At 32.1% G+C, this 18,289-nt stretch overlaps 1 protein-coding gene across 1 annotated transcript in view; it reads left to right on the top strand.

Moving 5' to 3' along the window:
- The first annotated feature begins 16,472 nt into the window (after positions 1-16,472).
- Positions 16,473-18,289, top strand: part of LOC143084329 (uncharacterized) — a 165,412-nt gene continuing 163,595 nt past the window's right edge. The window contains exon 1 of the mRNA XM_076260740.1: positions 16,473-16,585. The gene's annotated coding sequence lies outside the window, so the exon portion shown is untranslated. The remainder of the gene's footprint in view (positions 16,586-18,289) is intronic.

The following is an 18,289-nucleotide window of genomic DNA, read 5'->3' as shown; positions in this document are numbered from 1 at the left end:
TTGTTAACCTTCTATGATTATTAAAGAATGACGGATGTTGGTTTTTTTCTTCGATACGTCTTAACACTGCTAAGGAATCCTTAGTGCTCTAAGGCTTTGACTATACAATGCCACTAAGGAATAGAAGGAGTGCTGTAATATGTATTATTTTTATATATCACGTTAGAGATTGATATTTAATGCATAAATTTCAAATTTTACAGAAAAATAGTCATAAATAAACGAGATATTCAACATTATTTAGACACGTGCCAGTTTTTCTTTGATATGCCGAAAATCAATGAACCGTTTGACACGTGCCAAATAACATATATATATATATATAGCAACTGATTAAACAATGACGATCTTTTTTATTTTAAGTGATTTAAAACAATTGTATCGAAAAGATTTATGCTTCAAATATTTAATTAATGTGTTGTTCTTATTTAAAATGATGAAAAGGACAAATAATTTTGCTGTTGTTTCATTTCGTTTGCAACAAAATTGTTTGCCATAGGAGCACGACTTTGATGTGCGCCAACTTATAAATAAGAGTGATCAACTTGTTAAAATGTTTATGTAAAGATATACGGAGACAAAAGGAATATATATATTTATAAGTGTTTTGTTTTTATTTTAATTCCGACAAAGATGCGTGTAAATACAAATGGTTTCACTAAAAATAAGAGTAAATTCCGAAAACCATCATAAGAAACAACTATGTTAAGTTTCATGAAATGGATAAGCGGTTCTCAAGTTACAGTGCGACATGCGGACGGACGGACGCCGGACATTTGTATACCATTAAACGTCCCGTCAAAATGTTGACGGGCGTATAAAAAAGCGTAGTGCGCCCGGATGTCAGAAAGAAATCTGATTTCTATGTTTTTTGTCGAGTCTTCGACTTTAGTCGAAAAAGCGAGACTAAGCGATCCTACATTCCGTCGGCGTCTTTGAAATTTTAATGACCGTTTCTTAAACTATCCTGGATTTCTATTAAACTTGGACAGAAGCTTGTTAATAATCATAAGATAGTATCAAGAAGTTTTAAAACACTTATTAGATTGATAAACTGTCCTGGGTTTTTATCAAACTTGGACAGAAGCTTTTTTCATTCAAAAGATAGTATCAACAGGAATATTTTATTGATTTATTTCCTCATTTTTTTTTAACAAATTGTCTGCTTAACATATTGTATGAGATAATTTATGAAATAATTACTGTGGTGTGTTCATTACTCACTGTTGAAGGCCGTGGGGTGACTTATGGTGAAAACTTTTGTGTCATTTTATTTCTTGCGATGAGTTGTCTCATCCCCAATCATACCACATCTTTTTCTTGTTATCAAAACTTCAACACGTATTTTCAAAAATTTTAAGAACGATTGTACGAATATGTATTGAAACCTCGTAACCAGCTTCAACATGTTCATGTTTGGACAAGTATCATTTAAATATATAAATATTTAAAACACGTATTCAAAATGGCGATTAACTGGAAACAACAAAGTATTAATACCAGAATTTGTGAAAACGCTCCACGTACAATAAAGCATTTTTTTTAATTTGTTTTTTAGGGATGCACCCAGTTGCACCTTTTCATTTAAGATATATTTCCGTGACGTAAAACAAATTGCCTAAAAATATAGAATACAGAAATACTGAATCCCCATTCAGACCCTCATGATCTGACATTTAAAGCTTTAGGACATTTATGGGCATGCAATACAGTTTAAGACCGACAGTGATTTTTTTTTACAAAATCAATTTGTACATGTGTATATGTGCTAAAAATTATATCTTCATGTGCTAAATTTAAGAGACAAATGGGTTTGAATTATTCGACATTAATTTTCCTTAATATTTCGGTTTCTTGGACATTTCTGCCTTTGAGCAGACACCCTTAACATTTTATGTTTCAAAATATAAAGATATGCAGATTTCGGTAAAGAGATAAGGAATATCTTTGTTACAAAATTGGGTTCTTCCTACATTTGTGTAACAATTCTATTTTTGTTAAAAGAAATTGATTTAAGAAAAAACGGTATTTTTGTTGAATATTTATTTAGTTAAAAAAAGTCGTTAATTTCTTCATAAAAGTTGGAACAAAAATCTCCATACGGTATCAAGCCAAATTTCTAAAAAGAAGGGAAATATGCTCTTAAGCTAATGGTTAAATCTCGAAAAAATGTTAAAATGCTAAAAGTTTTAAAAAGAAAGAGTTTAATGTCTGCTATTTTAGATTAATTCTGCGAATTGTTTTTGTCTGCAAAAACATAAAACAGAGAGATAAAGAGAATCACAACTAATTGAATAAAATGGAGGATTGAAATGGAGAATGTGTCAAAGAGCAGAAAATGGTGCGTCTAAACACGGCTAAGGACTCATAAGTGCACTAATATGTTATAATATGCTACTAAGGACTAAAAGAGTGATGTGTAGTGTAAACAAATTTCTTATCTAGATTGAGATTGATATTTAATGCATATATTCAAATTTAATCAATAAAAGATCACTGATAATAATTGAACAATGCCTGTGCCGGTTTTCGTTAATTTTTCCGAAAATCATACAGAGTATACATGAATAAGGCAAAAGAATAATGATTTGCATAGATACATAGATACAAACATTTTTTTTTTTTTACATACAGTTACAATACAATTACTAACTCATATTCACTTCAATAAATTTACCAACAGCATTAAGGACCTGATTGTCTTCACAGTTTAATAAATAAATAAATTTATGCTGATTATCAAGTATTGAAAAATTTGGAATTCTTTGACAAACAAAGTCAAAGAGAGCATCTCTATCTGATTTAAAATTTTCACAGTTAGTTAAAAAATGGATTTCATCTTCAACACAGCCAGAGGAGCATTTTTTGCAAATTCTTTCATTTCGTGGAATATTTGAAAAACGACCAACTTCAATTTGAAGCTTATGAGCAGAAATACGTAATTTGCATATAGATCTTCTAAAATCAAAGTTCTTAATTAAAGAAAGATAATTTTCATAACCAAAATTCTGCTTAAATTTCACATAATTAAACAGTTTTCCATCAGAAGCTTGATTTTGGCTAGCATACCAATTGCTAATATATTTAGTGTAAATTAATTTACTAGATATGTTCAAAAATTTATATTGTCCGAAATGTTTTACTTCTTGTTTAATTTCAAAAACTTCTGATACTTTTTTAACAAATGAGAACCAAGAAGTTATGTTAGATTTGTGAAGCTCTTGGCTGCATTTATAAGCATCTTTCAATAGACTGAATTCAGTTGTAAGATTTTCAAATCTATACCAGTATTTTACAATTGACTTTACAATATCATAATGTAAGGGGAAACGTCCCAGTTCTGATAATACAGCAAAATTGACACTCCTTTTGTGTACATCAAGTATAAATTTAGAAAATTTAAGATGGAGATTCTCACACTTAAGATTTTTAAAAATATTTTCAAGATTAAATAAGGAAGACTGTAATTTATTACAAGAGACATTATAACCTCCCCATACCTCTGAATTATATAACAGAATGGGTTTAAGGGTATGATCAAAAATATGAACACAAGATTTTATTCCAGGAGACAAATTGATAAAATCCTTTCTAAGTTTATAGTAGGCCTTAAGAGCCTTATTATAAAGTTCAGTTTTAGCTAGATGAAAACTTCCAGAAGCAGTAAAGTGAACACCTAAATATTTGTAATGAGCGACACAGTCAATCAAGTTATTCTGCAGTCGAAAATTCTCCTGAATTTTCCTTCCAGCCTTATTAAAAATTATGACTTTAGTCTTTCTAATATTAACTTTCAGGCACCAGTCAGCACAATATTTTTCTAGCTGATCAAGTCTACTTTGAAGCCCTGTGGCTGATGTTGACATAATCACAATATCATCCGCATACATCAAACAATTTAATTTCTCTGAGTGCAGGGAAACTGCATCCAGACAGGAGTCAAGATAAGATGGGAAGTCATTTATAAAAATTTTAAATAATGAAGGACTCAAGTTGTCTCCTTGTCTTACACCTAATTTAATGCTAAAAGGGTCAGTGAGAGAAGCTCCAACTCTTACACATGCTTTACTATTATTATACATATCTGATATAATATTATAAAATAAAGTACCAACTTTCATATTAATAAGCTTCAGTTTAAGACCTATATGAATTACACTGTCGAATGCTTTGCGAAAGTCTACAAAACAAGTATATAGTCTACCCTCTTTACTGTGACAATATTTGTCTATCAGTGTTTTCAAAATAAATATATGATCTGAAGTTCTGGCATTTTTTGTAAAGCCAATCTGAGAATTATGAATTAAGTTGTTTTGGTACAAAAATTTGTCAAGTCTAGTATTCAAAATATTGTTAAAAAGTTTACCAATGGTACTAGTAATTGTTATACCTCTATAGTTAGATGGATCACAAGGATCATCTGATTTAAAAATTGGCGAAATAAAACCATCAGCCCAAATCTTTGGGTACACACTATTCTTGAGGCACAAATTAAATAATTTATATAAGCAACCTATCAAATATGACTGACTATATTTTAACATTTCATTTGAAATCAAATCAGGTCCACAGGCCTTGCCTGATTTTAAGCTCGCAATAGCATCAGAAATTTCTTTTTTACTAATATCATTATCTAAATCATTAAAAACTAAAGATTTTTCTTTGTCATTCAGGATCATTTCCAACTGGTTAAGTTAAACAAACAACAGACACCGATTGTGTCTTATATTGTTGAAGTCATTTTTACTGAGAGCAAAATTTGATTAATTGATTATTCAGTGGTTGTTTAAACGTCCAGTGGCAAACATTTCATGCATATTCAGGACGAAAAGTCGTTTCAGAAGTATATAATGAAGTACTTGATATTACAAGTGTTAATTTTCTAATTATTAAGTAAATGTCATTTTCTTAGCTAGTTCTAATTAATTTGTACGAATCAAATTTTTCTGACAAAATAATATCTTTTGCTCTCAAACACATACGATTCTGATAACAATGGATAATATAAGGAACTTTGTAACTTAAAAAAAGAAATCATGATTGTTTAATCAGGTGTCATGTCAGTTCGCTTGTGTCAGTCGGATCGCTGATTTTCAGGAATATCAAGGAAAAACCGACACGTTCTAAAGATTGTTCAACTACTCATTTATTGGTGAAATTATAACCTAATATGTCCTGTTGATAAGTATATATGTACAGAACTACAAAAATTTGCAGTGAATGTTAACATAAAAGAATCAAATAATTTCTGCTATGCTTGTAGTGAAAACGAAAACAGCTTACAATATTTTTTAGATATATACATATATAATCGTTTATAAAATGTATCCGTCAAAGTGAAAAAATATATAACATGTAAAAATACATAGATCATACATTTATTGCAATCAATTATATCAAACATGTTAGTTAAAATAATTTCTAGAACCAGTCACTCTCTGTAGATATAATGCGTCGGACATTGTATGCATAAAAATAAAATCTCGATTTTTAACTGTATGAAATAAAATTAGTAAGAGTTTCGCGGAACACAATGTTTCGCCTTTGTTTACCGTAAACTTGAACTCTCAGGGTGAGGCTGAACAAAATCAAGACACTATATTTTGATTGTTATGAGCTTCTGTCCAAGTTCACAAATATTTCCGGTGCCTATAAAATAGCCGACTTTAATAAAGTTATTTGAATCTGAGCTGGCAAAATAGCATATTATCTATTATGGTGGTATCGGCAAAACAGCTACAAGTATTGCCTTTAATGAAAATGGATATCAATTTTAAATACTATTCTAAATAAAATAGCTTTGAGAATCGTGTAAAAAGCGTTCGTTGTTCAGTCGTCAATGAATCATCCAACGTGCGTGTATCGTGCGTGTATCGTGTATTTATCATTCATCGTGCACCGTGCGTGTATCGTGCGTGTATCGTGCGTTCATCATTCATCATTCATTTTGCGTTAATCCTCCGTGTAACGTTCATCGCTCATCGTGCGTGTATCGTGTATCGTGCGTGTACCGTGCGTGTATCGTGCATTCACCGTGCGTGTATCGTGCGTGCGTGTGGTCATTTTGAATTTTAGAATCTGTAAGTAGTTCTCCCCTGTATATTGTTATGAATATGCATGAAATATATGTATGGCTGTAAAGTAGTTCTCGCCTGTATATTGTTATGAATATGCATGAAATATATGTATTGCTTGCTGTTCGGTATGAACCAAGGCTCCGTGATGAAGGCCGTACTTTGACCTATAATTGTTAACTTTTTATCCATTGTGACTTGGATAGAGAGTTGTCTCATTGGCACTCATACCACATCTTCTTATTACTATAATGGCTTGTTAAGTAGTTCTCCTCTGTATATTGTTATGAATATGCATGAAATATATGTACGGCTGTTAAGTATAGTTATCCTCTGTTTATTGTCATAAACATGCACGAAATATATGTATGGCTGTTAAGTAGTTCTCCTCTGTTTATTGTTATGAATATGCACGAAATATATGTATGACTGTTAAGTAGTTCTCCTCTGTTTATTGTTATGAATATGCATGAAATATATGTATGGCTGATAATTCGTTTTATTTGTACATGTTGTATGTATTTTTCTTCTATGAGAAAAACAAGGGCATGCACCCATGCATATAGTTGTAAAACCTTATGAAGAACCCGAGTTCAAGGTTTTTGATGATTTTTGTGTTTTTGAATCTTTGGTTTTCTATGAAGGGTATTCAGGACCGTTGTTGGTCTTATTATCTTAGGTCGGACCACAGTGGTCGGAAAGCAGAAATATAATCAAACAAAAGGATTTTTCTGTAAAAAATATTTATATTTCGTTAATAGATGAGGGGCCGGATGGGTTATTTTCGTTCTTTGTGATCGGCGCATTTTCGCTATCGTGATCCGTTTTTCTACAGATGTATTACTCTTTTTATATTTTCGTGATCCGTGATCATGGAAATTTATTTTCTGTGAATCGTAATTGACAAAAAATCAACTCGTGAATCGTGATGAGACACAGGTCATAGGTTTGAACAGTCATTACATTTATGGAATTATATGCAACGTATGAGCACCAATGAGCAGGGATGCGTACCCAAAGTTAGCTAAATATTTATATTTTAAACGGTCGTGAATGAAAAAATACTTGCATGGTTTCAATTCAAAAGGATTTCAAGTAAATCCTCGCATCTCACAAAAAACGCAATTTAATATTTTACAGTAATCACAAGTGTGGACACAGATGAGTGTGGATAGTATGTTTGGATGTTTGACAGTGTCTTATGACAAAAGGAGATCTTTGTTTTTCCTATATGGTGTTATTAACTGTGTTGCACGATGACAACCAATCTGAGCATTGGAAGTGTTATTTATTAAATTATTTTTTTTTATGTTCAAGATGGGCATGGAGGAGACAGTAATTACACTAGTTACCAAATGATTATGATAGAATATGTTCTACATCTTTGATTTTGGATACATTTTGTAGCTACATTGTAGGAGAGCAACACATAATTTGTTCTTTTTTCATACAATAATCATAACAAAATTTAATTACTATCATAATATAAATAGTTTGTACTGTTTTAGTATGGATTTATAAGTCTCTGTTTATGTTTTGTACAGCAATAATTATATTCATATAGTGGAATGTTAGACTTTAAAAAGATATTGATTTCATAAATAAAATGTCCATCCGTAAATACTTGACGTTTGTGTTTATTGATATTATATTCTAAATTTTCTAAAACAATTCACTAACAGGAATGTATTTTAATTATCAAATTTCAATTCTTTTTTTGTTTGTTTGTCTTAATAGTTCAACCTTATAGCATCTAAATATTTGTACTATGGAACGATTTTGAAAATTGTATTCATTGTGTTGACCATGCATGCAGTTATCCTACACGTCTTGATTCATTTACATTATACATCACCCTATTCACACGCACACTTTCAGTTTGCGTTCACAAAAATTCCTAACTCGAATAATTATAGCGCCCCCTTACGGTCATTGTCACTGGCGATGTAGTGATCGATAGGGAGCGTAATATAACGACTGGATTATTCGGGTTAAAAAATTCCGGATAAAAGTCAATGAATCCGTAGTCAAACACTTGAGGTGGGTAGTTTGACATCCGAATTCAACTATTAGATTAATATATATGATGTGATGACGCAAATGCGTATTCTTATCCAGAGTGTCAGTGCGTATGCTTTCTATTTACTATTTCTTGCGCAAAAATACCACGTGTATGCATAAATATTAATTTCATTGGTGAATGCGAATTTTCGCTTTTCTTATCTTAATTCACGGCAGTAAGAGCTTAACATGTGCCTTTCAAACACAGTCATCATTACTTACGGTATTCTGACCTCAAGCTGTTTCTCTTTTGTTTTGTTTTTTGAGTCACTGTCCTATTATAAACTTTGACATTTTCGAAATGCTGAGGATTTCCTACCCAAGGAATTATAGAATACTTAACTTCGTACTTTATTTGGCCTTTTTAACTTTTTTTATTCGAGCGTTACTGATGATTCTTTGTAGACTTAACTCGCGTCTGTTCAGGTATTCATAAAATTTCTGAAAATAAGATATTCTTCAAAACCAAGTATTTCTGTAGAATATTTGGATAGCTTTAAGTAAAATCAGGAAATCTTTAAAATTTGAGATGTTTTATGAGACCAAAATAAGTCTCTATATAAGAGGCTCTAATGAAGCTGATGTGTTACTTTCAAGAAAAATATACGAAACCTTCTTAAGTTGCATGCCACAGGGTTTCACTTCACATGGAAATTGAACTTTAAATTTATCTATACAACATCTACTATGAGTACAGACAACTTTAATAACGAGTTGAGAATAATTGAAGGCATCCAGGCAACAAAATATGAAGATATGATAGATAAAAAAAAAATGCATCCAGATTATAAAGCAAACTCAGTGCTTAAATTCATATTGCGATTGGTTTGTGCGATTTGCATTAGACATCCGGTTTGTAGAAACCGGAATTGCAAAAGGGTTATGAAAAAATGATGTACACTCCCAAGAAATAAATAAAATATTCGAGCCTTGAAATGTATATTTAAAATAGTAGCTGTATATATACACTTATCTATTCACAACTATCCAACATTGCTTTCAACTGACTTGTGCAAGAATCTACACACAATTACATATTTTTAATAATGTGTTTTAACACCATCATTATCTTATTATATTCACAGTCAATTATTTCAATTCAAAAGCAAACAAAAATTCAACAAAAAATTTTCGGTGACCAATCAGCGGTCTATGATTTACGTATTGCTTTTTTTTATTTTAAAGAAAGCAACTTGTTTCTTTTTTTGTACATTATTTTGTCTGTTTCTTATGACACAATTTGATTTTCCCTTTTCTCTTGTTATTTGATTGTTAGTCATGTATATCGCCCGATCGACAGTAAATCAACGTTTCGGTTTCTGGACAATATCTTTGGAACCGTAAGCAATACATTTACCAAACGTGCCACATGGGGTGAAGATTGATTGATTGATTGTTGGTTGCTTAACGTCCAGGGGTAAATATTTCATGCATGTTCAGGACGAACATGGGGTGAAGAAGATCCTTATCGAGTTTAAAGTCATTAAGTGATTAGACATGCAAATGCTCAAGGAACGACCATTTAACTTCCAGGGGGGGGGGGAGGGAAGGGGGGGGGGGGGGGGCTGGGGGTGTTATTTTTTTTCTTTCTAAAAAAATATTCTGATCCCCAATTTGATAAAAAAAATATTCTGGTCAAACAGATAACAAAAAAAATTATTCTGAATGCAAATTCCCCCCATACCTTATAAGTGTTAAATTTTGAAAAAAAAAATAATCTGATTGATTGCATCAAAAAACTAAATAAAGAGGTAGAGCCAATTTTCCGGCGATTTGTTTCATTCGATTAGATAGGTAAATCGTGCTTTAAATAGCCCGATAGATGTTAATTATAGTACATGAAAATACGTCACATCATCTATTTTCATACCTTGAACAGGTATTCCTACAAAAACAAGGCCAAGGCTATTGATTTTTCAATATTGATTTTATTTTATTTTTAACATCCTTAATGCAAGGTGCCATACCACGTAACATGCCAAGGAGCCAAATAACATGGAACAAATTCAAATCTTGATTTTCTCATTCTAAATATATGTATATCTGTACTTTTCCTGGTCTTTTAAGGTTTTATCGTCTATAAGATAAGATAAGATGCTACATGTATATATTTTAACCCGAGAACATCTTACATGTACACATGTTATATTGCCTTTTCTGTCATTTTAACAAATCGGACCTTCGTTGTGATACAGATGCAACAGCTTCTTGATGTTTTACCTACAATCACGATTTGTAGTGTAATTGATTGTTCTGTTGTGTTGTTTTATTTTCTGATGACTTAGGTACCGGTGTAGGGACGGTGGTAAAAATTTCAGTACTAGTATCTAAACAGTTTGTGAATTGGCGACAACATTGTTGTTGACTGCATTTGTTACATATAATACCATGTTCAAAAAAGGTTTCGAAAAATAGTTTGTGCTGTTTTGAAACTTGTATACAATGGCCTTATTTTAAGTTATGTGTATATAACACCCGCAACATGTTACAGTAGGTTTCATTGCTATATAATTAATTCTCGTGTTATTGGTTATGTACAGGCCCTTACATAAGTTTGACGGCAGTTGGTCCTTGAATATATGTAATAAATGTAACCACATGAATAGAAAGAAAGTCAAGAGTATGGATAGTCTAGGAATACACACAATAAGCAATACATTATTTTTTTCTTTGATACATGTAAAATGATAAACTAGTAAACTATATAGTCAAAATGAACCAGAATGACTCTATGAATTAAGCAAACATCCGATAAAATATGATAGAAACATTAAAATTTAATATAACAATACAAAAAATGCAAATATTCTGAGCGAGATTCGAACCCTTTCTTTAAAACCATCATTTATTAGTAGTTCTGTGCTCTACTTAAGAAGCTACGGCGATGCTTATACATATCTCTCTTATTTAGAAGCTATATCGGTACAATTTATCGATGTTACAATTTTTTCTTTAAAAAGTTGTTTTTTATGTAATAAGGACACTCTAAACCAATTTCATTTTTGAGAAAACAAGTAGTATGAATAACAACAGTCATAAAAAGCATAACTTTTTTTTGGTTTGAAATGTCCTTCTGATGGGATTCCCTGTTTTTCTCACCTAAAAACCCCTGAAAATCCGCATATTGGACTTTCATCCTTTTTTAGGGTCAAATTAACTTTTGATCACACATGTCATAATATATGTAAATCGAGATATTGATCAAAAAGCATTTTTATTTTTTGTTTTTTTTGTAAATTTTATTCTTTCGGCACTTTTTAAAATTGGCCCTTCTGTGAAAAAAATCATCGGCAAATTGGCCCTACCTCAAATTTGCGATTTTTTTTCTAAATAAGAAAAAATACCATAACCCCCCGTTGAAGTTAAATGGTTGCTCCCTAAACTGATAGTGGCAAAAATATTGATTTTATATAACCGTAGTCCAATTTATAAAACTTAGCTTGCGAATGCCCCTTATATAAATAAATAAGTAATGAAGCTTCCTATTGATCTTCGGTAAAATAGGTTAAAGATCAAAATCACAGAGTATATAAGAAGATCTGGATTGGGGGTCCTACTTTTCTTTTTTCCGTTATTTTTTTTTGTGGCCTTTTTCTTAATCTTTTAATTGCCGCTGTGACATTGACCTTTGAACCACATTAAGGGTCTATTCCACTCAAAGATGAATTATCGATGTAAAATTGTGAAAGATGTCTATTTAAATGAGGGTCTGGACGGGGTTTACAGAATAATGAATAATGTCAAAAAAAAAGGAATCGAGAAAAATGAGCAAAAAAAAAAAAAAAATTGAGATGAAGAATAATGGGGTGCAAAAGAATAAAAAAAACCTGTAAAATAGGATTATAGGTAATAAAACACTGATTACAGAATTGATCCATGTACAGAATAAAAAAGTCATGTGATAACACATAAATCTAATAGAAAAATGAGCTTCGAAGTTTACTGAAGAAGCATTATTTTTAAAGGTAACGCAGATTTTATTTTTTCCAATGATTACACCATCTGTTGATATATATGTGAACGTTTTGTGTATTTTTAAATAAATCTACCTATGTTAAAAGATGTGTATAATGTCAAATGTAAAGTGTTTAGTCTCAAAGAAAACTTGTAAGATTCCCGCTGCTATATTTGTTAAATATGTGCAATTTGGGTACTCCGGTGCAATTTGGGTACTGTGACGTTACTTAAATATTAATGAGGGGCGGACAGGGGGGTACCTTACTCCCTTCTCTCGCCCCCTTTTCTCCTTCCTCCCGCCCCTCTTCTCCTTTCTCCCGCCTCATTTCTCTTGACTCCCTAAAACATGAAAAACTAATGTATTATAGGAAGCTCATTTTAAAAGAAATTGATTAAATGTCTTGTTTTTTATGGCTCGTCCCTGTCTTATCCTTTCACAAGATAGAAGTGTTGTTTCTTCTACTTCAAGAACCTCAATAAATTTTTCACTGACTTATATAATTTTAAGCTGTCTGTTGGCATTGAATTTGTAAGTCTGATGCACGCCGTTTTCAGATGATTTTTTTAAAGTATAAATCCAAATTATAGAAACGCAGGGGAATTTTTGTGCCACTATTGGTGCAATTTCGTTAAGAACTCATTCGTTTTAAAATGGTGGTCGAAAAACGCTGCTTGCAAAATAGAAAAGTAAAATTCATTTGGAAAAGAATATGGGATATAATTTGACGAATATGCATAGTACAAGCAGCCGCGGAAAATCAGGCAGAAAATGGTTTGACATTGTTGGAATGGAATTAACAAAGAAGAATAATTAAATTGTCTTTGAACTTGGTTATATTGCCGCACAACTTTCTCTATGTTCCAAGTGTAACCAGTTTCTGAATGTTATAGGACTGTACAAAAAATATGGTTGCGGAAGCTTGTAAAAAATAAATTGCCAACCCTGTAATCGTATAAGCGCAGTTTACACGGGACAGCAACATCGGAATGAGGAAAAAGTTAACAAAGGCTTCAAATTCTGGGATGTCAACACTTAATGTGCACCCGTTGGGATGATATAAAATTAGTTTATTCAGATCCCGCTACATATTTTTCTTTCAATTCCGTATTTCAAAACAAATTATCATCTCGAAATTTACAATCACACGATTCATTAAAAAAACAGTGGCCAACAATAAATGAATAGCCGGTGCTTTGATGAAGGTAAACTAGAAAAGCGCCCCGAACGCTAAAAAATAAATAAAATTAAAGAGATTTTTGTTTACCTTTATTTCTTAAAACGACAGAAACAAACTGAAAATACTGACATTTTAACATCATTTTGATTTAGATTCATGTTAATTTACCCTTGGGTGTACAGGGATGGGTGTGTTTTGTTGTTTGAATTGAACATGATGTACAATTGAGATTACATTCCACTATGAACTGCTTATTCAATCAAAAATATATTTTGTCACCAAATGCCTTGTAAAATAGTCAGAACATAATCATATACGGTTAATATATATTTTGGTCCCTCGGCAAAATGCCCGGAGCATACTGTTTTACCCGTGTAAATTTGACCGCCTGTCCCTCACTTGGTATATAGCTAAGGGTTCATACAATTTATTTCTTAGTGCTATATTTTTTTTACCTTCGACTTTACATTATGTATCTGGTGTTAATATATATATATATATACCAAAAGTGTGCATATTGTCAGGATTTTTTTTATGTACGTCTGTCTGTCTGTCCATCTGTCAGTCCGGCAAATCAGTTTTCCACACTTTTTTTTCTTCATGCTTGAAGATATTGATTTGATATTTGGTTTATTGTTTTATCATGACAAGTTACAGGTCAAGTTCAATTTTCACGATTTTAGCTTTTCTCTTTGTTCAGTTAAAGCCCTTTCCCTAGGATTAAATTTTTGATGAAATACTTATTAATTATAGTAGATTTCTGTTCAAAAGGAAATAACTCATTTAAAAAAAAAATGAAAGACAAAATGCATATGACATTTTGGATTTTTTTCCTTTTCTTTGGTAAATTGTTTTAAGGATTTAGTGGTAGGTTTGTTTGTCATTCTTGAAGATATTGATTTGATTATTAGTATATATTTTTATCATGACAAGTTACAGATCAAGTTGGAATTTTGTTCCGGTCTGATGATTTTGTGCAGAGTTATGGTCTTTGGACATAGAAAATTCACTTAAATAATCAGTTTTCAACAATTTTTTCCGTCATGCTTGAAGATTTTGACTTTATATTTTTATGTAGTTTACACCATGACAAGTTTTAGATCAAGTTAGAATTTCGTTCCATTACAATGAATTTTTAACCGGTAGGGGACTATGTATTGCCATGCAATACTCACAGAATGCTTGTTATTGTATAATTTTCTCGAATGACAGAATGTTGAACTTTGTCTTTTCAAATGTATTTTTGAAATACAGTTTGCAAGGTTTGTCCGCACACAACCCACACGTTTACATCATACAGAGTATATACTATCTTAAAAATATGTCTTCTTCTTCTTCTTCTTCTTCTTCTTCTTCTTCTTCTTCTTCTTCTTCTTCTTCTTCTTCTTCTTCTTCTTCTTCTTCTTCTTCTTCTTCTTCTTCTTCTTCTTCTTCTTCTTCTTCTTCTTCTTCTTCTTCTTCTTCTTCTTCTTCTTCTTCTTCTTCTTCTTCTTCTTCTTCTTCTTCTTCTTCTTCTTCTTCTTCTTCTTCTTCTTTAAGACACAACTAGACACAACTATTTCAAATTGTATTGTATCGTCCTGAACATGCCTGCAATATTTGCCACTTTACTGAATCAAATTTGTGAAGCACTTTATCCATGCATGGAAGTAGCGATGGCATTATCTTTGTCTAGTTTGGTAGGATTAAGTTGAAGATAATTTTTTTCTAAGCTGAATGTGCACCCAGTTAGTTCGAAATAAAATTAAATCAGTAGAATTAATAGGAAATTTACGAAACGTACAGACAGGGAAGTAAAAACAAAATAACAAACACGATTCAGATCCCGTTAGATATTTTTTCAATACCTCTGAGTAAAAATAACTTTATATTCAGAAACGTCATCCTTTATCTGCCAAATTCTATGCATATTGGTCAACTTTGAAGCAATTTATCAAAAAAAAAAAACAAAAAACAAGGGTGGTGACATGTGTCTCTATACTTGCAAGGACTCACTATAAAATCCTGGAAATTGTTAGTTTAAAAGTCTTTCTCCGTAAATGAGAGATCGTTATAAAATCCTGGAAATTGTTAGTTTTTAGTCTTTCTCCGTATATGAGAGATCGTAATTAATTAGTGAGCTACCATTTGATTTTTATGGGGGCGGGGGCAGGACAGGAGTTTTAAGTAAAAAAAAGGAAGGATGAGCAACTTGGCAAAAAAAAAAAAAAGGTAGGATGAAAATTTATGTAAAAAAGTCAGGATAAACTAAGAAGAAAAAAAGGCAGGACCGAATAGAGTGAAAAATAAAAAGGCAGGACAGAGATTACAACTAAAAAAAATGCAGGACAAAATTTTTCATCCTAACCCCCAATAATAATCAAATGGTAGCTCCCTTAGTGACGACGCTCGTAGTATTTATGAGGTCGCTTTCGTTACTATGACATTTTATGAAATTTTATGCGACTGTCATACCAGTGAGAGGTTTAGCTAGCTATAAAGCCAGGTTTAATCCACCATTTTCTACATAAGAAAATGTATGTACCAAGTCAGGAATATGACAGTTGTTATCTATTCGTTTGATGTGTGTTGAGCTTTTGATTTTGCCATTTGTTTACGGACTTTCCGTTTTTAATTTTCCTCGGAGTTCGTTTTTTTGTTATTTTACTTTTATTAGCACTTTCTTGAAGCTTTTTATTAGCTAATTTAATAAGATAATTGTTTTCCAGCTAAACTTAAATAATTTTCATATACATTTTTGATTTCATTTTTGTCTCTTTTTTTTACCCCTTTTCCCCTTTCTCTTGCCCCTTCTCTCCTTTCTCCCGCCCCCTCTCTCCTTTCTCCCACCCCTCTCTCCCTGTCTCCTTTTACCCTGTCCGCCTCCTCATTAATAATTTACTTGGCTTGTTTAGAACTTTTTTCATGTATTGTTTGTTTCTTGTTTATATATATGTCTATTATGTTTGGATTTTAACCAGTCAGGGTATTACTTTTTGCAATACAGTTATATTGAAGACCCTACCTTCTAGCAAACGAAAAGGTCAACTGTACTGTAGCTAACATGCACCCCACGGGACGTATTCTTTTTTACTTTTTTTATATCCTAGTCCTCTGTAAATATAGTCCTGTAAATATAATCTGAGTCTTGAAGCTTTAACCGATTCTGAAAAAAAGTGCTCCTTTGAAGGAGGGAATTCCTTTTACAGATAAGCCTTCCATTATAAAGACGTCACAAAGTGTTTCACCATATGTATATGTGACGTCATAGAAAATGGAAAGTACGGTGCTTTGACGACACAGAAGAAAAATTTGGACGGTAATTCAATAAAGTCGGTAAGACATCTCTGTTTTATGACATTTGTTGAAATGCACAGGCGGCTGTCTTTTTTTCAGGCTAGCGTTTCACAAAAGTCATACGGTAATTTCACTTTTGTACACAAGTACTTGAAGTAGATCCGCAAACATCCTGCATTTATATGTCTATCCAGTCATGCCAGTGCTAAGTATTTTTGTTCATTCTTACCTGGTCATGTTATTCATTTTCAACATCCTCCTGCCCCACCCCCACCCATTCCTTTCTGTTATGTAACAACACACGCATTGTAGGATTCGTGAAAATTGAAAGGTCATGGGACGATCATTTTATTATGTTTTGGGAGAGGGGGGGGGGGGAGATTTTGAAAATAGAATCCTGTCCAGGTAATACAAGACATACAATGTAGCATTAAATAAATGAATAATTTATTATTTTGCCCTTGTCCAAATGATTATGACGTTTTCAAAGGCTATTTTAATCACGTGATTTTAATGTTTTGCTGGGTCTTCCTACTCCTACAGTATATTAGATTTATTCGTCAAATAATCAAGATAACATATTTTGAAAAGTTTGGAGTGGAACCGGTAAAAAGTCTGGATTAACAATAAATTTAGCTCCATAAGGGGGGCCTAAATCCGACTCTGATTACAGTAAAATCAACGGTAAAATAAATTTATGAAAATTTTAAAGAATGACCAATATTTTTAAAAAGATATATATTATATAAGGAAAAATGCCAGAAAAATTAAAACAATACAGAAATAGACGTATTTACACTTGTATGCAAATTTGTCCACCATTACTTAAAATCACACAAGTTCCCGTAAAATTTGACATCACAATTTAAAAAAAATTGACGTCATAATTGATAATTAAAAAGTGATTGTTGCTTGACGTCAGGTTATTCGGCAGTGTGGCGTAGCTTGCCCCCCTCCCCCCCCCCCCCCCAATAAGCTAAACAGTTTTTGCTATTTGAACACAAGAATAATCTATTAAAAAATGACAGTCTTCAAACTCAAATAATTTTCATAGCTCAGGCCAGGGGGCCCTGTACATTCTGAAATCCGCAGCCCCCCCACCCTGAAATTTTACAGGCCCAAATTTTAAACGGTCAAAACTCACTAAATCTGAATACAGGTTAGCTCCTAATTACTTCTGACTGCAATAATTGGATGTTTATTAGTGGGTGTCAGATAATCAAATCATTGTATTTTCATTTTTTTTTTATTCATTTCAATTTTTAATCTCTGCTAAATGATAATATCATGCTGTCCACAATATTTTCTGGTATTTTACAGTCTGATTCATCATTGTCACAGTCACTATAGTCGTCATCATCATCATCATCATCACCATCTATCACCACCACCACCAATGATAGTGGTTGTTTAAATCTACATTATAATAATGTTAATATTAATAAAATGCCTTACACTGAGATATACTAGAGATGAAAGGGGGGGGGGGGTAGTCGGAGGGGTTCTGATCCCGAAATCCCGGGCTTATTAAAAAACATGAAATCCCGTTTCATTTTCATTTTCAATTCGTAAAAAGAATTCCCGGATCCCGAAAGGATCAATGCCGAAATCCCGAGCTTAAAAACACCCGATCCCGGAGTCCCGATAAAGGTCCGACCCCCCCCTCACAGATGTTAGTTGATAACTGGTACACACGTCATTTTCAATGTTCAGATGAGTTTTGTTCACAAAACATTTATCTCT

The sequence above is a fragment of the Mytilus galloprovincialis genome, chromosome 7 (genome assembly GCF_965363235.1).
Source record: "Mytilus galloprovincialis chromosome 7, xbMytGall1.hap1.1, whole genome shotgun sequence".
In the NCBI taxonomy this organism is placed as follows: Eukaryota; Metazoa; Mollusca; class Bivalvia; order Mytilida; family Mytilidae; genus Mytilus; species Mytilus galloprovincialis.
Note: the sequence above shows the minus strand (reverse complement) of the source record. Positions and strands in the feature narration are given on the sequence as shown.